The sequence below is a fragment of the Passer domesticus genome, chromosome 24, assembly GCF_036417665.1.
Source record: "Passer domesticus isolate bPasDom1 chromosome 24, bPasDom1.hap1, whole genome shotgun sequence".
Lineage (NCBI taxonomy): Eukaryota > Metazoa > Chordata > Aves > Passeriformes > Passeridae > Passer > Passer domesticus.
The window spans coordinates 5,567,831-5,589,396 of NC_087497.1; the positions used below are offsets into that span (position 1 = coordinate 5,567,831).

Here is a 21,566-nt window from a genome sequence, read left to right on the forward strand (position 1 = left end):
AAATAAAATCAAAACGCGGACTGGAGTTTGCAAAAACCCCTGCACTGGATCCGGAGCCAAGCTTCTGTTTTCCCTGGATCCCACCAGATTTGGGAGCTCTCGGGTGGGTTGGCAGAGCGACCGCGTTCTGCTGTGAACCCCACTGTGAAGAGTTAAAAAAGGGGGGGGAAAAAGGCTTTTAAATCTGCAAAAAGAGAAAGATCTGAACTCTGGGCCTGGATTTTCCCACTGAAGGAAAACTTATTGTGTTCCAAATCCTTGGGACCTGGCGAAGCCGTGCGGGAGGGGTCAGCAGCAGGTTCTCCTGTCTGGAAAAAGCTGTCCCTCGGCCTTTCCCCCACCTCGGCGCCTCTTTTCAGTGGGGTGTAAAAAACACATCCCCTCCCGTGAAAATCTGCCCTCCTAAAGTGTATTTTTAGAGAAGTTTGAGTTCAGGCGTCACGACTGGGGAGGGGGGATGCTGCCAGAGAGGCAGGCGCTGAGAAAGAAGGTTTTTTTTTCCCCCTTTTCATCAAGCTCTCGCACTGCCATTTTCCCGAGGCAGGGAGGGAGCGAGGGAGGGAGAGCGGAGCGACAGACAGCGCTGGCGAGGAAGTTTCTCACGGCAACTGCGGGCTGGATCGGGAACGGAGCCTTTTGTTCCCGGCAAGTTCAGCAGGAGAGAGAGTTGGAGCCTGCTGGAGAGAAAAACCAGCGGAGAAATAAAATGGAGGGAAGTAGGAAGAGAGGAGAGAGCTGGTGCTGGGCTGAGATTAACTGCAGAGCACCGCGCTCGGGTGTGCGCGGCATTTATTTAGAAAGTTGGTGTGGTAGCCTGAGGCAGAAATCCCTCGTTAAGTGCATGGGAATGAGTGAGAGACCCAAGGACACGCAGTGCTGGGCAGGAAGTGGAATTTTCCAAGGGGTTCACATCCTTCGGTGCTCTTTTTGCCAAGATTCGCTCTCCTCGCTCGATGAAGGCTGCCTCCTAGAGACACCAGGGAAAAGGCCTTAAAAATGTGGCGTGCTCTAGGCCTGTTTAAACGGAATAATGAAAGGTCGGGCTTACCCTCCCTTAGAGATTGCAGCGCAGTCTGAAGCCCAGATGCAATTTGGGGTACTGCCCTGCCTCTCCTCTGTGTCCCTTTCTGCCCAGTGAGTGTTGAAACGCGGTGCATTGTGACCATGATCCCGGAATGGGGTGAAAAGTCACCTAAAACCCAGCCCCCCCTCGATTTAATGCTTAGACACACATCCAGTACATCCCATATTCACATCCACAATTGGTTTTGTTCCCCTGCACACGCCGCTAATCCTTCACCCCAAACCACGCGTGCTCTTTGCATGTATGCAGACCTAGAATGTGAAATAAACTTGTCTGAATTAACCCCCAAATCGCTGACAAACATCCATCCCTTTAGCAGGCACCCAGGAAGGGGGAGCAGAACTAATCCCCTCATTATTTGTACACTCGGTCCAGGTGGAATTAAAAAGCCTGATTTTACCAGGCGAGTGGATTTTTCGGCACAAGTTTGGGGTTTAGTGAGGCGTCCCGAAAATACGATTTGATTAAAAATGTTCATCACCTTGTGCCTTCCCGGCAGGGCAGGGCAGAAGCTCCGGTGCCCTGTGAGAGCGCGGCGTGGCTGTGACAGCAGCTCAGCGAGACACCACGTGGGAAAGCCGAGTTCGGGATTTAAACGTGCTTTTCCACTCCGGCCATGAGGGAGGGAGAGCCTGAGTTGGGGGAAAATAAATAAATAATGAATGAAAAAAAAAAAAAAGGCTTCGCTTGGAGCTCAGAAGCGACCTCTGTGGCTGCCGGGGACTGAAGTTCAAGAGCCCCGGGCTGGGAGCGCGGAGCAGATGCGGCTCGGGAAAATCCAACAGCAGCAGGAGTGGAAAAGGGGGCTCGGGGGTCGGGGCTGGCCCCCCGGGAAGCGCAGCGGGGCCGGGTGGGAGCGGTGCCACCCCCGCATGGGACCTGGCTCCGTGTGAGCGCCCCGCGGTGCCCGAGCCGTGCCCGCTCCCGGTGCCCCCGGCCCCGCCGCAGTCCGCGGCCACCGAGCCCCGGGGCCGGCCCCGAGCAGCCCCCGGAGCGGCCCCGGCCCCACCGAGCTGCCCTGCCCTGCCCGGGCGGGGGGCACCGCGGGGCACCGGCCGTGCCCGTCCTGCCCGGTCCGGTCCTGCCCTGTCCCGGTCCTGCCCGGTCCGGTTCTGCCCTGTCCCGGTCCTGCCCGGTTCTGCCCTGTCCGGTCCTGCCCGGTCCGGTTCTGCCCGGTGCCGGTCCTGCCCTGTCCCGGTACTGCCCGGTGCCGGTTCTGCCCGGTCCGGTCCTGCCCGGTTCGGTTCTGCCCGGTCCGGTCCTGCCCGGTCCGGTCCTGCCCGGTTCTGCCCTGTCCCGGTACTGCCCGGTGCCGGTTCTGCCCGGTCCGGTCCTGCCCGGTTCGGTTCTGCCCGGTCCGGTCCTGTCCGGTCCGGTCCTGCCCGGTCCGGTCCTGCCCTGTCCCGGTTCTGCCTGGTCCGGTTCTGCCCGGTCCGGTCCTGCCCTGTCCCGGTACTGCCCGGTGCCGGTTCTGCCCTGCCCGGTCCGGTCCTGCCCGGTTCGGTTCTGCCCGGTCCGGTCCTGCCCGGTTCTGCCCTGCCCTGTCCCGGTCCTGCCCTGTCCCGGTCCTGCCCGTTCCCGGTACTGCCCGGTGCCGGTTCTGCCCGGTGCCCGCCGCGTCCCACGGAGTCGCCCCGCACCGGGACCTCTGCGGGCATGGGAAAGTTTACCAGGGAAACGTCAGGAAGCATCAGGCAGGAATTTCAGTGCATCCCGTGTTTTATGGTGGCGTTAACTTTTACATATTGGGAGTAATTAGCGGCGAGGCTGTTAAAAGCAGATTTAAATAACCACCCCCCTCCCCCCTTTCTCTCCTTTCCCAAAATGGTCCAAATCCGGTTTACCTCTGGCTCGACCCCCACCCGCACAGAGGTGAGAGCACAAACCCCACGGTTTGTCCATGTAGGCCGGAAAACACATTAAAACCCGCATATTAATTAACAAGTCAATTAAAATTAATATGATTTTGCAATGGTTATTTTGGGTTCTGCCCCTCCCCGCCCCCCAACTTTGTTTTAGCAAAGTGGGGAAACATATACAGAAACCTTCCTTGCAGTAGATGCTTTTTTTTTTTTCAAACGGAGCCCAGATGCTGGTCAGGATTAAGGTTACACCAAACACATTCTACATTGCCATTTTCCAAACAGAATAAAGCAGATGGAAAAGATGGAAGAGGATAAAGCAGGAACGGAGCAGCAGTGAAAACTGCAAGCCCTGCACTAACGCTGAGAGGAGTGAGCTGGGATGCCAGGAGAGGCAGAAAGAAAGCAAGCAGGCGTAGCGCCGCTGCATATCACATTCCTCACAGTTAAAATGTGTATCTTTAATTAAACAGCTGTCAGAATTTGGGCTTTAAACCTTATATTTAAAAGGGGAGAAGGAAATTGAGCTGCAGCTGATCCCTGCGTCTCCTCAGGGCTCAGTCCTAGGAGATGTGAAAGCCACTGGCCGGGGGCCATCAGAGTACTTAAAGTCTCTGCGTAATTTTAAACATCAGCAGCCGCGGTGATTTTAAGGATCTACTCCCTTAAAGTTAGCCACGCACTCAGCACTTTGCAGGATCCGCCCAGCACACTCAGAGCAGCTCTGAGCTCCAGGACATGAGTATCTGCACATCTGAGAAACAAAGAAAATCCTCTTTTCAATAGGCTAAACATTTCTCCTTTATTTCTAAGAGACACCAGTTCGTCCGTACTGGGAAATTGGATCAGACTGGAATAAAATCGCAAGGGGAAGTTAGCAGAATCTGTGCTTATTTGCAAAATATCACCATTTGGCAAATTCAGACCTTAGGTGAAATTCTACAATAGTGGTTTACTCAGCACTGTGACTCAGTTACATGATGTGCTTTGAAAATCTCTTGCAGAAACTGATTTTAAGAGATTTTGTTGGTATTATATCGGCACACACACGACACAGAGAAGGAACACACAAACTATTAAATATTCATGCTATGGGGAGAGCACTTAGTAACGTCCCTTCATTCCAGCTGTACAAAGGCAGGCACAAATAACTGCTGAAAAAATGAATAACCCAAAACAATCCCAACATTCCACACAAACACGGGGCTGAGCAGCTTGCAAACACTGGCCAAGAAAGGGTCAAACAGTAATTGTCCTTATCTACCTTTCAGCAGCCTCACATAAATGTGTAATTCCAATCTGAATTCTGTAATCAGCCCCCCCGGGAGGGTTGGGGCTTCCCACACACTCAGGTCCCTGTGTGGGGATGGATTTTCTGCTCCAGGCCTCCACCTCGAGCTCACGTGGCCTGAAGTCACCTTCTGAACGTCACAAGTAGGGACCTCGGTGACATTTCCTCACAAACAAAAATTCAAACACATTCTGACCAGCTTGGCTGGAACTTTCGGAGTTCAGCTGCGGGACTGTGAAATGAGGTCATTTTTATCTCTCAGTTATCTCTGCCTTGAGAGAGGCCCGTGATCACACCTCAGCAACAGCACTGCTGGTACAGGCTGGGATATCACACACATTTTTCACTAAAACAAAGGCATTGGCCTGAGCTTCCTCTGTAAAACTGAGCTCCACACATACTGAAGAATTGTAAAAAAGACATAATTTTCAAATATTTATGAAAGTATTGAGTATATCTGGCAAAAAAACCCAAAAAACCACTCCAAATCCAAACACGTAATGGTTGTTACTTGCATCCCAATCTTTAGAATTAGATCCTGAGTGAAACGTGATCAGGAGGAGTCAGAGTCATTACAGCTGTCAGAAAAGGTGCAATTAGCGGTATTATGAAACAAAGTTTTTAAAAAATTACTTTTCCCAGCTTCAGGAAATCCAGTTACTGCCCTCGGGCTTTCCTGTGGCGGGTTCCTGCAGGCACTGCAGCCCTCCCTGCCCTGCCCGACCCTCTGCAGTCACTGCCTTCCTATTGCCTCACCTACCTTCTCTATTTTTGTGCAGGACTGCCTCATCCATGTGTGCAGAGTGCCCAGCACGCTTCGTGTTCTGTTTAAACACAGGGCTGAGAGCAGTAAATAATGCTGAGGCAGCAGCAGGAGCAGAACTTCTGCAGGGCAGTGATGAGCCACGGGCTGCAACGAGCCCCTGGCACTTATCAGCATCCCACAGGATAACGGAGCCCTGGATTCAGCTATCACTGCTCAAGAAACTGCTCATTATCATTGTGCTTTAAAGAACTTTGCAATTACTCCAAAATTATTTTTTTAAACCTGTTTAATAGGCACAGCGCAGCAACTTTCTGTAAAAATAAAAAAAAAAACCCTAACCAAAACACCCACCAATAAACAAAACCCAACCCAAACATGAAGCACTACAGCTGAGTTGTGATGCAAATGAGCGAATTAATTTCCACCACTTCTCGAGGTACAAAAATAATCTAAATTTGACATCCTATTACGGGGAGAAAGGAAAAAAACCCACCCCAAAATCAAGCCAAAAATGGTGAAAGTAATGTCCAGACAACGAGAGGCTAATTAACCTGACCTCAGCGAGATGCAAAACTTAAATTATTCGTCCTCAGGAGGGGGAAGAGATGTAGAGGAAAGTAAAGAGATAAAATACAACAAAGGTTGCAATAATGCCAAAGCTGATGCCTTTCTTTGATGGGGCAGCAAATTTTTCTGGGTAAAGGAAGACAGAGTAGGTCTCACCCATCCCCAAATCAACAAAATGTTTGGTCTGGTGCATCACGTAAAAATAGCAGTCAAATTGGAAAAGATGAAGGTCAGTGCAAGAGAAGTTTTGTGGGTAAAATAAAAAATGACTAAAAATCCAGAGCTGGATTGTGCTGAAACGGGAAGGTTTGGGCTGGAGAGCGAGTGCTTGGAAAGCTCCTGAGGCTTTGGTCTCAGAACTGGTGCTGTTGATGGGCTTGAAGTGAGCACAAGGAACTGAAAAAGAGTGTTAATGCAGGTGGTGACTGACAACATCCACGGGCTCCAGTGCAGGAGACTGGAATATCCTCAGTGAAGACCTGGATGAGGTTCTGGAGCAGCACAGGAACCCTGAGGAACGGGCTGGTGGAATGCAGTAATAAGATTAATGCAAATCACAAGGCAGTTCACAGGGGGACTGACAGCCAAAACTCTGGTAACCTGGGAATTCAGCACAGCCAGGGAAGGATGGAGACTCGGGAGTGTTATTTAGTCACAGAAACGAAGATGACAAATGGGATCTAACGACCAGGTAAGGCACATCCAGATGTTATGGCAACAGCTCTCTTACAGAATTTTGGGTACAGTTTCTATTCAAGAATGACACATGATAACTGGAATAATCACAGAGAAAGCTCCCTGAGCTGGTTACAAGAGCAAGGAATCTGTCAGGAGAGAAGTGAAGCTTCCTTTCAGCAAACTCCAACAAGGGAGGGGTGATGGGGTGAGTTTGTATACACAGACTATGGCTTGAAGTCAGTATTAGAACTCCAGGGTTATCTTAGCAACAAATACATATCTAAAGGCCTGAGTACAATTAAAAGGACTGCTAGAATAGGATGCCTTATTATTAGAAAAACTAGATTTTAAAGAATCCTTCTTTCCTCTGGGGAACATAGACCCAGTGGAGAACTTTGACAGTTTTGTCATTATTTTCCCCACTTTTAATCAGTGAAATGAGAGGAAAATCTCTGCAATATTGTGAAGATTCATGTGGTTAAAAAGTATTCAGACACTGTAGTGATAAGTGTAACAAAAATCCATTACAATTAGCAATTCTGTATTTACTGCAGCACTTGAATTATATGCAATAAATAAAATATGGAAGCAAACATCAAATAACAAGGATAAAAGAAAACTCTGAATGAGACAAGAGTTTGAGAAGGCAGGTTGTATGATTTGATTTATAATTAGAGTTTGCATCATGGCGCAAAGAATTGGATTAGGGTGGGCAAAAGTGTAAGAAGCACAGGCAGGAAAACTGAACACCCTGCTCAGCTGCCTGGTAAATTCATCCGGGTCACAGGAGCGTGAAGAACCACGGAACAGAGGGTGAATAACGTGGGCCTGCAGCTCACAGCAGCTCAGCACATTCCCTGGGTCACACAGTGCTTGGAGGACTCAGCACTGATCCTTGTGTGGCCAGGCCTGCTCACACTGTCGCTGTCACCTCAGCTCCCCTGCTCTGCAGGGAACTCTTCAAGGAGGGAGGTTTCCAAGGGAATAGCACCCAAAATCCCAGAGGACTGCACCTCCCAGAAGACCAGAAAAGCTCAAACCACGGGCCTGGTTTTCCTGAAGTCTTTCTGTTTCCATCATAAGGAAGCACCAGGAGCATGTACCACCTGTTTCTTTCATCTCACATCTCTTCTCCTCTCCACACAAAACGTACCTGCTTTAGCAAAATAGCAAAAACCAGGGCTGCCCTTCTGGAATCTTCTGTCCCACATGCCTGCCCACTGGAGATCTTTCCATCCCACTCTTCTGAGCTTCCTTGGATCTGCCACCTCTTCCCCTTCCTATAAACAGTAACACACACAAGCACGGAGCCAAAAAGCATCTTCAGCTGGGGTGGTTTCCTCCTTCTTTTCTTTACCTTTTTGTTTTTCTCAGTGTTCTCACCAGAGGATACCTTACAAGCACAAAAGATCATACATACACATTAAAAGAGATCCCATGACAATATTCTTGACATAAACCGCAGAGACTTCAGTCAGAAATAATCAGAAATCTGCTCTTCCACAGGTGGTAATGGACTTCTGCACGTTACGGGATGTTTAAATGGATTTACCACTTCCTTCATCATGAACCTTGCAGCCTTTCAGAAAAGAAGTTGCACAGGGAAAAAACCAATAGATGTCAGGAGAAAAGGAGTAGTCATTCAGGTTGACCCCCAGAATCCCCAAATTCCTGAGAATTCCCTGTCAACACATTGTGAAAAATAACACACAGCTGAGTAGCAGAACACCTCTCTGTGGGATAACTGCCCAGAATATCTTGAGAGGTAAATTAATACAAGAAAGAACCAAGCACTGTGCACCCGATTAACAGTGAAAATACCTGAAATCAGCATAACAAAGTGGGGTGAGTGCACTTGTGCTCAGGATGGTTAAACAGCTGTAATTAGATCAAACAAACTAGATTGATGTATCATCCCTTTGTAGCTGTGGCCTCAGAAGGCAGGTCAGGAGCTAAGTTCAGTAAAACAGTTTTAGTGCTGCAGCTTTTATCTAACAAGGCACAGCCACACACTCACTCCAAAGTAAATACTGCTCAGGAGAATTGCTGAATTCCAAAGAAAGAGAGTTTCTAGAGAAGGTGCTGTTCTTCAATAACAACCTTAACTTTTGTCAGTAATGAAACTGTCCTCCTGAATTCAATAATAGGCTCTTTGGATAAACACTGCACAGAATTTTGGTTACAAATTCATTCAAGGCATTTGAAGGTCTTTATTGAGTTGCTTCCCATTCACTTAAAGTGTCTGCACAAAATGGGTGAATTCTAATTTGCTGTGTTCTTTCAGAACCTTTTAATTAAATGTTAAGAAAATCATGTAAAACAACATTGAATGAAATATGGTCAGTACGTTTCAGAGATGAGGAAAACATAAGGTAGCAGATGGTAGGAAGAGGATATATGTGAAGAAATGTAAATAGCAGGGAACCTCACCAAATCAAAGACGTGAGGCAGAACTGAAAGCGCCTGCAAGACCCCTGGGAGGGCTGAGGAGATGAAGCAACCACTGAGCTCAGAGGTATCAGCCTTGCCTTGCTCAGAAATGACACAACACCAACAGGAAGCTCCAATCTGGCAGAGGGACCCCTTGTAACTGAGTGAGATTGTTGTGAAGGGTCCTTAGAATGAGTATGGAAGGAAGGGAGGAAACAAGGACAGGTGCCAACAAATGTATTTATCAACGCTCTTGGAACAGGAAAGATACCAACTCTTCAGAACTGTAAGCAATGAAGACATTATAAAGGAGCTAATAGTAGAAAATAACCTTATTTTGAAGACAAATGAGATGAATTGTTTATGTTAGGCAGGAGACCAAGCAAAGAAAGTGATCAGAAGAGTTGTGGGCAGCAGAAGCAGGCTGACCCTGGGCTTGGGAGGGGATGTAACCTGTGTGTTACCATTGTTTGGCCCAGGAGCTGCACTCCAGGTCTCTGAGCTGCTGTGGCTGCACTGATTGCTGGCTGGGAGCCACCTCTGCCACGGCAGAGCCAAAGAAATTAGCCAGTGGATTGTGCCATACCTGTGGATCAGAGCAGAGCCGGGGTGCAGACCAAGCAGCCCTTTCTAACCTTCTGATCAAAAAATGTATCAACAGACCAATAACTGTTAAAGAGAAGCCACCAAATACTAGAGGATGTTTAAGGGTGAAGGGAGGCACCCTTGAGGAGCAGGGCCCAGCTGATAACTGCAAATTCAGCTGAAGGAATAGCTGGAAAATGGTGACCATTCTAAACATTTGTATTTCAAACGGTTGGTGAGCACATTCCCACAGCAGAACTCCATAAACCTCATGAAGCCTAAATCACAACCATTCCCATTTTGTATCTTCTTCTGCCCCAAGCTCCATTTGTCTGGGTGATTTATGAGGTGAGCTCTGGCTGCACAAGGCTTCTCTCCTGAATGGAGGAACAATTCAGATAAGGAACAAATCTCTTCTGAGTGAATAGAGGAAACTGGACTTAACTGCATTGACTAAGGTATTTATTGTACATCTAGGCCAGAGGAAGCTTAGCACTTTTAATACATATAAAACTGCAGAGAGCTGCTAGGAAGAGCAGAAACCAACCAAAACATATTCACAAGTTCCTTAATTATTTAAATTAAGCCACTAAAGTAACAGGAAAGAAAGAGCAACAGATATCTATCAATTCCAGTGGCTGATTCCAGGCACCCACAGCAACTGAGGAGCAGTTGGCTCTGTGTCCCCTCAGGCACCCTCAGGCTGAGGAACAGCTAAATTGTAATCACATAACCTCCAAGGGGCACTGCTTTCGTGGCTCTTGATTTCATAAATTGTCTTGAGGTTCCTTGTCATGGAAGACATTGGATATAATTACAGACAAAAAAGATAACTCACAGGCCTGGTGCTGGGCAAGGTGCTCTGGCAACTCAGCAGCTCAGGGGATCATCAGCTCTTTGTAGACAGCAGCCCAATGCTAAGAGACAAACTGCAATAAATAAATCTCTGTGGTACAACTCCAACGTACCAGCTCGGAAAAGACCACGCGCAGAATTCCTGAGAGGCAATGACACCACAGAATTAAAAATTTTAAGTGCAAACCCCAACATTAAGTCATCCATTTGCAATTGTTGGTGGTGAATCCGTCTACTCCAGATGGGAAGAGGTCACTCTCTTCTTTTTCCAGGGCAAGTCTATGAATAATTTGAGTGATTAAAGCTCAAATCAGGTGTGAAAATGAAAGACCAGGAAAGCACAGGGAAAAGAAACCACACTCACAAAGAAAGACTCAGCTTTCATTCTGGAATCAGGAAAGGCCCCTTCCATTTCTGTCCTGCCATAAAATACAGGTGAGCTCGTACATTTTTTCCCCAAAGAGTTGTCACTTTTAAAGGCACATTGAAATCTTATTTTTACTTTTTAGGTCTCCCTTCCTCTATTGGAGATGACCTAAATTTTGAGCTGAAGCACTCACAGCATCCTCGCTCGGAATAGAAAACAACAGCAAAAAAACATCAGGCTGTGAAAAGAGGCAAAATAATAGGAGGGAAAATTACAGTGAAGTCCTCCCTGAATAAGAGGAGGTCACAAAGGCTGCAGAAATAGAAGCTGAAGTGGTGCTATCCTGAGCCAGGGGACACAAAGTGGTTGCATTTACAGCCCAGGACAGGTGGGCAGGATGTGAATCGAAGCAAACGGCCGCGGTTCTGGGAATACCCAACAGCTCTCAGCATCCCCCTTCAACCACTGCACCCTGCTCCCGGCAAGGAAATGTCACAGACACCAAACTCCAAGAGCCTCTTGTCACAAAAAAAAAAAAACCCTACAAAAACCTGAAATGCTTTCTAGGAGTGTTCAAGTGGAATTAGACAGCTACAGAAAGGGGTGGAGGCAATATTTTATATGTTAAATAGAAAAAATGTACAGGAACACATACAGAACCCAATAATCAGCAGGAGAGACTACTGAACATTCATGCAGCTCATCATTAACAAAACAAACCCCAAAATGTACTTGCAGATACGTTGATTTTGCTTTATTTTATCATCTTAAATAGCCAGCAGAAACTAAGATTATAATCTGTGCCTTTTAAAAATTCCATTCAACAGATGTTCATAAACAGAACTGAGCCAAATTTCAGGTCCCCAAAAGGATATTCAGCCTGAGAACTTTTACAAATGGATAATAAAGTCCCACTTTTCCCCTTGTAATCATTGCTTTTCTGAGCCACTAAATCCTCTCTTAGCCTCATTACAAGTTCCCACCAGCATAAAATGTATTTTTCATTTCCATTTCCTATAGTATTGTTTTCCAAAAATGGCATTTCCCAGCACAAGACAACTCTCCTTCACTCCTTTTTTATGTCACCTCCTCAATACCAAAGGATTGTCTCAGTGACAAGGCTCTGTTCTTCTAAAAAGATGAAAAAAAAAATCCAAGTGGTACTAATAAATATTTACTTAATGTAAAGAAAAGGGAATTCAACAGTTAAGGATGAAAATTACAGGGGGAAAAAAAAGGTGTTTGGAAAGGCAAGGCTGTAAGAAGTTCAGTGCTGTTTATGAGAACGACTGCTCAATGGCTCCTTCTGGGACACAGTGAGATGACTTCTTTAAAAGTATGGTCTAGAAATACCCCCAAATCACTGAAATTATAAGTCACCTGAGTATTTCAGCTGCAATACAAAATTAAGAAATATCAGGACACATAATGAAAATGGTGGAATGAAACCAGCATTGCACTGACTTGTCTATGTTAAAAGGGGAAGGGGGGGGGCTGAAGTGAAAGGTTTTATTTTTACTTAATTACTCTCAGTGCTCCCTGGGGACTCCTTCCAAAGCCTATTTTGTATTTGGACCTAAATGCAAGCAGAATTCAGCCTTGATCTTATTCCTTATGACAATATGTTTCTTAAATTAGAAGTCCCACAACTGGAATGTTGACACCAGTGCTGGTTCCTCCAGCACCTCAGAGTCCCTCCTGTGCTATCAATCCATTAACCCGGGAAGCAGTGAGAACAGGGGACCACAGCCTGTTCAAAATTAAAAAATCCATCCACAAAACAATACTTTGCGAGCATACAGCATCTTTCATCCATTTCTATGTATGTGGAAATGGGAAGCCTCAAAGTACTTAAAAAAAAAAAAAAATCAACAAACCCACCTAACTTCAAGGTATTGTGAAATGATAACGTATTAATTGAGCGAGCATCCACCTGTGATGCGATTTAAGAGTCTCCTACTGCAGCATTTCACACATATTCAATCCACCTTCTGGTAACAGCGTGCAAGTTTATGGTATGTAGAAGGAACAGCAGAGCTGGTTAAAGATTTTCTCTTGCTTCACATACTCTGCAAGCTTCTCATTAACTCATACATGACTTTAATCAGCGCTGAAGCACACACTTCCTTCAGCATGCAGCAGGACTGAGCTGGGGGAAAAAATCCTCCATAAAATATTATTGTAACCATGAATTAATAAAGAGAAGGGCAACGTTTTCCTAAAGTGGCTGCCGATTCTCATCTGTAAAGGGTTAAACCGACCTTTGCTGATCCAGAAGAGGTAATAAAATAGAACTTTAAGGACAAAAATGGAGCACTTCAAGAGATTATTATGAAGAGCCACATTCAAGAAGACAAAACCTTATTCTTAAAGCACAGATGCTTCTGAAACAAGAGATCGCACGTTTTTAACAGCACATTGCCAAGCGCTTATAATGAATAAGCAAAACGAGGGGAATCAGGGTGGTTTTTTTCCTTTTTCCTTGGAGCTCAGAGGGAAGGGGCATTCATGGATGTGGTAGCAGAGGCAGCTCTGCACTTCTGCAGGGCGGTGGAGCTGGTGCTGGTCGGTGTGTGGGGGGAGAAAACAGAGTAAAACCTGAGAAAAACCCACCAGAGCTCCTGTCCTCCCCTTCCAGCGTTAATGGGAGGGATACGAGTCCATGGGAGCTGCAGTGGGGGATGGTGCTGGCGGAGGGGGTGGGGAGAAGCGAGCGAGGCCTTACAACCATCAGCAGCTCTTGTTCTTGTTCCTTTCAGCCTTAGCAGGAGGATGTGAAGCTCATGGAGCCGGCAGCGGGATGTGTGTGTGGGGGGGTGAAGCAGCGCAGGATCATAGTTTAGCTTTTGTCCTCTCTCCGCAGGGTTAATGGGAGGACACGAGTGTCACCGGGATAAGGGCAGGGCCGGGGGGGGATCGCAGCTCCCCTCAGGGCTACCGGCAGCGTGTGCTGGGGTTTGCGGGGTCCTGTGGCGAGTCACAACACCCGCGGGCGAGGTGTGCGGGGGGGAAACGCGGGGCAAACTTCCCTCAACGTGGCGGCCCCGCTTATCCAGCGCGGCGAGCCCGGGGCGCCCCGCGGGGTGGGGCGAGCCCCGGCCTTATCTGTGGGGCGCAGGGAGCGCGGCTCCGCGGGCAGCGAGGGAGAGCCCAGGTGCGCTGACACGGGGAAGGGGGGGCACAGGCGGCCCCGAGGGCGCTCCCTGCCCGCAGCGGGTGCGCGGGGCTGGGGCGCGACCCCGGCCCCAAAACAGGGGAAAGTTTCCCCAAACTTCCCCGTCCCCCCTCAGCGATCCCCTCACGGCGCCCCCCCCCCCGCCCTCAGCGGCTGTTCCCGCCCCCGCCGCAGGGGGAGGGGGGCGCTGTTCCCGGCTCCGCGCCGCGTTTTCCCGCTCACCCCCCGCTCCCCGCGCCTCCTCACTCCTCCGCGCCTCCGGATCCCTCCGCCGCAGCCGGTGCTGGGGCTTTTTCACCTCCCCCACCCCCACCGCTTCATCCCGGTTATCCCGCCCGAAGTTGCGGCGAGGATGCGGGAAGGGAAACGCTTCTCCCGCCCTGTTCCTGTAACGGGGTCCCGGCTACAGGGACAGCGGGACGGAGCCTTCTGCTGAGTGGGGGGGAAGAGGCGGTTGGGACTACTTGGCGTTGCTGCCACGGCCTCGGCGGAAGGAGCGCGCTTGAGCGAGCGGCTGCGCGGTGCTGCGGCTCTCCTCAGCGCTTCCTGGAAACTCCCGCTTAGGAGCGAGGGGGGGCGGGAGCGAAAGAGTCCCAGGCCGGGAATGGAAAGGGGGCAGGGCACAGCCCCTTCCCCGTGCCCGGACGCCCCCCGAGCCCGCTGACACCCCTCAGACCGACACTCACCCCCTCTTCCTGTGCAGATGGAGCAGGGAGAAGTAAGGGATAAACTCCCTCGTAACCGCCGTGCGGGGTGATGGGGGCTGAGCCTCTTTTCCCCTCACACTCTGGAGGGTGAAAAGGCAGACTCCCCCTTTTCCCCTCACAACCTGGGGTCTGGAAGAGCTGGCTCCCCCATTTCCCCTCACAACCTGAGATGTGGAAGGGAAGGAGCCCCATTTTTTCCCCTCACAAGCTGGGAGCGCCCCTCCACCCCCAAAACTGAGGACTGGGGAGCACGGGAACGCAACGGAGTGGGATGAGGAAAAAGAGCCCGGCATGGCCAGGGGACATGGGGAAGAGACCCCCCTCAAAAGAGCCCCTTTGCCCCGACTTCCTTGGGATGGGGGCGATCCCTGGATCCGGGGGCCTGGGAGCGGGCTGAGGCGGCGCGGGGGAGGGGAGGCCGGGCTGGGAAATGCAAAACGCTGGTACAGAAGCGTTTTAGCACAATCGGGGCTGGAAAGCTCCGACTGCAACGGGCTGAGAACAAAAAAAAAAAAAAAAAAAAAAAAAGAAAAACGTGAAAAGGCTCCTTTGCTGCCCTCTTCCTGCCGAGGCTGCTGCAGGGGAGCCCGGCCGAAGGACTGACATTGCCTGAGTGAAAAACCAGAGGAATCCGGGCCAATTCGCACACTTGTGTTGCTTCCACAGAATCAATTAGGTTGGAAAAGACATCTGAGATCATCGAGTCCAACCTTTCCTGGCTCTGGATGCACTGAGTTTTCCTTTCTCCCATGTGTGGATGTGCTGTTCACCTCACTTCCAGACAACTTCAGTAGAGGTAAAACTCCTTTCTGTTAGACTAGGCTGAAGAATGTCTCCAAGCCCAAGAGGGTTTTGGGGTCTGCACTTTAATACTTGAAATATTTAATGACACAACAGTATAAATGCCTAACACATGTAAGCCACAGAAAAAAAAAAAAGAAGCAAAAAAAGTGGGAAAAAACAGGAGGGTAGAGCGAGTGTGCTGATAAATGCCTGTGATACACAAACATGGGCAGTAAATACCGTGTGGTTCATTAGATACGGGCTGGGGTGATCCTGCCCTGCAGTTAAAGGCCTCTCACTTCCTCTGCCTTCTGCAGTTGGTGCCTTGGACCAGCTCCTCTCTAGCTCTGCCGGTTTCCAGTTTGCCACCCTTTAAATGTGGAGCTGTTGATCCTCTCTGTTATTACAATGCAACTCTTTGACGCCCAAAGCCTCTTCCTCCACTGAATCCACAAGTTTCAGGGATGCTGGGACTGCACAGGAAAGGCAGGCAACATGTAATGAAATTATGTGGAAGAGAAAGATCCATTAGAGCAAGGAGATACCCGTAAATCCTGTTAGCAGCCAAGTATTTCCATAGAAATTTCCTGATTTTAGATGCCCAGCACCTTTCCTATCCATTTCCTTAACACCATTCCTAAATCCCTACGTGGCTTCATTTACAAACCTAAACCCCAAATGTAAATTGATGGGGGAGGATCTCTTTGAACTCCTGTCTCCTTGGGTTTTAGCTCTAAATTCCGTAGTTCAGGGTCTACTGGAAAGGACAGCCTCCAGCTCTTGGACCAGGAATCATCTCTTGGCTTTAGACTCCTCCAGCACCGCTCAGCTAAAGATGAGCTGTGTTAACATCTTTTAGTTATGTGCTCTTTGTTGAACTTTTATTCCTTTGCTCTTTGTACCCCAGTCAGTGCAGAACCGCTTGTAAATACATGGATTTATTCTGTCTGCCTCACACTGCTTCCCTTAAACATCAAAATATTAAAACACAAAAGCTCACCGATTACTCATCAGCAGATCGGTGACTTTACACACAGGCAGCTTTCTCTGGAGCAAATTAAAACAACTCCTTTGAAAAATTCGAGCTGAGGTGGATTGTTTCCAGATTCCCAAGAACTGTGAGGGACAATGTGCCCAACACCAGGATCCTCAGAGCGGCGGCAAAAGGTAAAGGTACATCTTGGGTCCTGCAATTAAGTCCAAATTAACTATTCTGGATTAATTTTGTTCAGTTAATGATGTTAATTGCCTGCCTGGCAGACTGTTTAGAATTTGGAACCATTTAATGACTGCTACATAAAGATTTTGCAGTTGGGAGTGATTTTTTGATAAGAGATCCAATACAAATCCCTGTCCGGCCTCCCAGTTGTGTTGGCTCCTGAGTGCCAGGTGGAAGGGCAATGCTCTTTGGTTTGCAGTTTTGCTTTTTAATGATTACTAGATCCAGGGCAGTATTTACACCTGCATTTTTAATGTTCTGGCTGGCAACACTTTGTATTTTTAAAGTTATTCAAGTAACTCAATCCTAAGCAGACATTCTGCTGAAGCCAGAATAGCAGAATCCAGTAAAAAGGTGTTAGTTTTATAAAGCTGAGCACATTTTAACTGGGTTTATGGGCCCGGAGTACTTGGGACTCGCTGCATTTGAAGCAGTGTCACTGAAATATCACTGGAAGGCACTGCAGGAGCCCCTGCTTTTTGGCTTCCCAGCCTTCTGCCAGGTCTCTGACAGAGGATGAGGGAAGTTTACAGGAGTTTCCTAAAAGGGAAAGGAAAGAAGAGTGATTTAAACAGTACAGTTGTGAATCAGAGGCTGAGGAAACGTGATCATGTGAAGGGAATCCCACGGTTAAGGACAGAAACACTCCTGTGCCTCTGTGCTCAAGTGGAAGCTCCAGCAGCGCTGCTGCCCAGTCACAGCTCCCACGTAGTGAGCTGGAGATTCCTCAGAGATTATCCAGCCAAAGCAAACACGCTGGAGGAGTCAGGCAGGTGCTTTTGGAGGAGGAGGGTGTTTCAAACACACTCCTCAGCCCTCCACATGACCTGTCTGGCATCCAGCAAGGCTGAGTTAGTCCTAAGGCCAAAGGAGTAAAATGCAGGTAGAAGATAGAGGTGTCTCCTCTTCATGGCTGCCATGGAAAGAACACAAGCAATGAAATTTCCAAGGCATCGTGCTCATTTTTCATCAAACACCCATTAGTAAAATTGTTTTCTTTGCTTTTGACAAATCAGTTCAAGCCCACACACATCCTGCAGGATACATTACACTGGGGGCTTGAGCCTCTTTCATTTCCCAAACAGCTCTGTCACCCTGTTAGTGATCATCTACCAAAGCACTCCACTGCACATCCCTCATGACACAATAATTCCTAATATTTATACTCTTTGTAATGAATGGAGGATGCATTGATGGATAAGCCAGATACAGCACAAATATCAACAGAAGTGGCTGAACTTGATTCACATTTTCTGGTGCTGTGGAGTTGCCCTCTTACAAATCTTTTTGCTGTTCTCCTGGCCTCAACAGATTTAGAATGGCATTTCAAAGACCACTGATGACACCATTCAGTAGCTGGCAAGACAAAGAATCCATGGATGGAGTTAATAAGGGAGATAAAAGCAGTCTGTGCCCCAAACCCAACATTTTCACAGTGCACGTGGGCTGGTTGTGTGAGCCAGATGCAGAGAGCTCCAGGGATGCTACGCCGCAATCCTACAACCCTAATTCTTGCGCATTTAAGGCTGTATCTGATTAGGCATTTCTGTATTTTCTGAGTATGTAATTATCTAGCACAGTACGTGCGAGTCATGGAGTAAACCCAGTTGGGAGTGGAGCACTGGGAAGGGGAGAAAAGGTCTGTACGTGGGTGGGTGGGTTTGTCCATGCCGGTGATTGCAGCAGCCTGGGAATACAGTGTGGAAAAAGCCTTTCCTGGAAAGAAACTGAGATGAATCCCTGATTCCCGGCATTGTGCTGCGAGCAGTTGTCACCTCCCTGTAGACCACGAATGAGGTGATAACTAGATCCCAAATCCTTGCAGGATCCTCATGAGGAAGAAATTCTTTACTCAGAAGGTGGTGAGGCCCTGGGCACAGGGTGCCCAGCACAGGGTAGCTGCCCCTGGATCCCTGGAAATGTCCAAGGCCAGGTTGGATGGGGCTTGGAGCAGCGTGGGACAGTGGAAGGTGTCTGTGCCATGGCAGGGGTGAGATGGGATGGGCTTTAAGGTCCCTTCCCACCCAAATCACTTCGTGGTCTCACATCCAGAGCACCCCCTTGGGTACAGTCCCAAGCAGGTGACAGCTGAAGAAACAGAAGTTTCAGGCTTCTCAGAGTTGAAGAATTAAGGAAATCCAAGTGTCCTTGCTGTAAATGCAAGGTAAATTATTCATTCTCTCTCTCTCCCCCCTCTTTCCTCCCTCTAGTTCAGTTTTTCTTTTCATGCTTTAATCGTTTTGACACCAAGCTGTACAAAAGTAATTTAAAATTAACATGACTGACACTTGGTAGATAGCAGGACCCAGTGCAGGGCTCCACCTTCTACTGGGAACTGCTGAGAGGGGCTCTGGATTGGCTGCACAACCTGAGGCAGCTGATGGGGACTAAGGAAAAACATGGCAAACAATTAATTTGCTAATTTAGTTTTCTGTTTAATTTGAGACCAGAAAATTGTCAGGCACTCATCAGCCCACGAGCAAGGCTGAGTGGACTCAGGGCAGTGCTGCACTATTGGCAGCAAGGAGGGGATGTGTTTGATTAGCCAGCACAGCAATTTCTCCTGTGGTACCGGTGGCATTTCACAGCGTGTTTGAGCTCTGAGGTTCTGCAGTGCAGCTTTTGTGTCACCTCTCCCCATTTCAGTGCATTTTGCACATCTGACAGTGGTCTTTTTCACTGGGAAGGAGGTGACGTGGACATGCGTGCTGCAGAACAGCTGGGAAAAGTTGTCACCTCAAACACAGAACATGCCATAGTCCGTCACTAACCCGGTACTGCCACACGGTGCCTCGGTCAGCCGGGATGCTGACAGGGATAACTCTGCACACCGTGAGCATAATGGACCTGGATCAGGACTAATGTCCTTTGATGGGGAAAGAAATGCTCTAATTTGATTTCCTCCCTTCAGCTGCCGAGTGTGTAATTTCAGATCTGCGCAGAGCAGGCCCTTTACGCTTGCGTTTGGTCCTATTTTTGATTGATTAAATTGAATTGTATCTATTTATTTCACGCATCCAATTCAGGATTTCACTAGTGGCTCGTCAGAGTGAGAACGTGCACATTTATCATGAGCGAGAACTCACCACAGCCCTCAATTTCCTCTGATGCCTTTGCCGGGATTTGGTGCTGTGCGGGCGAGTGGGTGTGCGAGGAGCTGGGAACGTGTGAAATCGAGGAGTTGTTGCCAGCAGAGGGAGCGTGGGGCAGGGCCGGGTTCAGCGGGGAGTCAGGAGCCTGCAAACGGGACCGGCTCCCCAGGAAGCATCACGCAGCTCTCTGATAAAATACCCCGAGACTGTTGCAAGATCAGTACGATTTGTTTCCTTAATCCAAATGAACCGAGATGGGATCTCGTTTGCAAATCCGGGACCTTCTTGGCCGCCCTAATTCACAGATTCCCTCTTCCCGGCTAAGTGATGCTCCCGGGAAGCCCGAGTCACTAGATGGTACTGTTGCTGTTCAATATTGACGCCTCCGCGGGCCAGCTCCTTGGGAAACTCGCATTTCTGTCGGGAGGGAAGGACGGCTGTGTAATTTGTGAGCAGGAGCCGAGAAGTAGGTCAGAGCTGCTTCCTGGGATTGGGCTGCGGGAGGGGGAGCAGAGGGGTGGCAAAGATTTTGTCAGGGCTGGTTTGCTTTGAAGTCTGCTGCCCAGAGGGGCACAGGGTCAGGCCCTCACGTAAACTCTGTAAAAGCTGGGTTTTGGTCAGCCTCACTCGTGGTTAATCCCAAGCAGAAGGATGAGCCCTCTGTGGCCACAGCCTGGGGAAGTTTTGTCACTATGACCTCAGGGCACACCGAGTCACCTCCTGGCAGGAGGCAACACAGCAAATCACAGACTCATAGAAAGGCTGATTTGGCTCGAAAGGAACTAAAGCTCATCTCGTTCCACCCCTTGCCATGGGCAGAAACACCTTCCACTGTCCCAGGTTGCTGCAAGTCCCATCCAGCCTGGCCTTGGACAATTCCACGGATCTCCAGCTCTTCCCTAAAAGCCAACCCACAGTGAGGGGCTGATCACACAAATTCCTGGAGCACTCTGAAATCCCCCCAAGCTTTCCAATGACATCATTGCCTGGGTCCCATCCCTGTTAGGAGGTCACCAAGCTCTCCCTGGCCAGGGTAACAAACAGGTTATTGTGCTCTGTGCTGCAAACAAGCCCTGGCCCTCCCGGCTCCAGCCCCAGTGGAGAGCCAAGGAGCTGCTGCCTGCCCAGCCTGCGCTCGGGTTTCTGTTAGAGGAGAAAGTCAGGCCAATTAAATCAGGCAGCATTGAATCTCTAATTGACATAAATGAGACAGACAGACAGCTGGGAAGACTGGGAGGAGGGGAGGGGAAGGGGAGCAGGTGCCCTGGATGAGAAAGAGATGGAAATACACCCTAATAGTACCACAGCTTTCCTTATTCTGTGTGTTTACATTAGCCAGCAACATGATGGAAAGTGTCTGAGCCCCTGCTGGAGAGAAATTAGTGAATAAATACAAGTTGCAACCATTATGGAGTTGATTAGAATGTTCCTAAAAATCTCCAAACAAACCCAAAGCAAAAAAAAAATCACCCTCAAAAAGATGTTTGAATTTGTGTAGTTAAATTAAGAAATCTGTTTTTTTCCCATGCAGTTTGAACATGAGGGCCTGCAGCTGAACAATTACAAAATCATTTAAAATCATATTTGTTTAATTTTCCACATCTGAGCAGTGCTTACCCAGGTATTTCCCCCTCTCCTTTTACCAGGGAGTGCTCTTTTGTCTTTAACAGACCTTTCAAACACTAATTTATACAGAAATAAGTTATTTAAATTCATACATTTCAGAAGGATGAGGCATAAAGAGGAGGAACTCACCCCGGTCCCACCCGGCGCTGCAGAAGGAACCAGAATTACCAGCCTTTGCTCTGCCTCGCCCAGGGTGTGCCCTGATGGAAACAAACTGTCGGACATTTTCTCCAAACACACTGCACAGGTGAGGAGCAAAGGTGGGAAAGCATTCCCGAGTGGATGCAGGTAACAAGGAGGGGGGAAATACAGTTTTGTGGTGCTGGTGAATCCTCCAGTAGCACGACAGAACAGCAGTTTGGGATAATCTCTTACAAACCAGCCCATATCTTGGTTTTAAAATAATCAAGATTTGCACATTGTGGTGTAAGAACCAGAAATGTTTTTCATTTGCATTTCCAGAAACTTTTGAGATCTCT

At 48.5% G+C, this 21,566-nt stretch overlaps 2 long non-coding RNA genes across 8 annotated transcripts in view; one reads left to right on the forward strand and one right to left on the reverse strand.

The window, feature by feature from the left end:
* Nucleotides 1-2,799, reverse strand: LOC135285918 (uncharacterized). Of its 2 annotated transcripts, none has more exons than XR_010350543.1 (3): nt 2,755-2,799; nt 1,566-1,716; nt 1-674 (listed from the first exon to the last, which is right to left on the reverse strand). It is a non-coding gene; the product is annotated as an uncharacterized LOC135285918 (long non-coding RNA). The 2 variants fall into 2 exon arrangements; XR_010350544.1 differs by having other exon boundaries at nt 1-677.
* A 10,713-nt stretch (nt 2,800-13,512) lies between these two features.
* Nucleotides 13,513-21,566, forward strand: part of LOC135285892 (uncharacterized) — a 32,337-nt gene continuing 24,283 nt past the window's right edge. For 5 of the 6 annotated variants that reach the window (XR_010350517.1, XR_010350519.1, XR_010350515.1 and 2 more), the window contains exons 1-3: nt 14,197-14,378; nt 15,034-15,163; nt 21,187-21,334. This is a non-coding gene — a long non-coding RNA (uncharacterized LOC135285892). Of the gene's footprint in view, nt 13,640-14,196; nt 14,379-15,033; nt 15,164-21,186; nt 21,335-21,566 lie in introns of those variants that run through there. The other variant, XR_010350520.1, reaches the window with a different exon arrangement.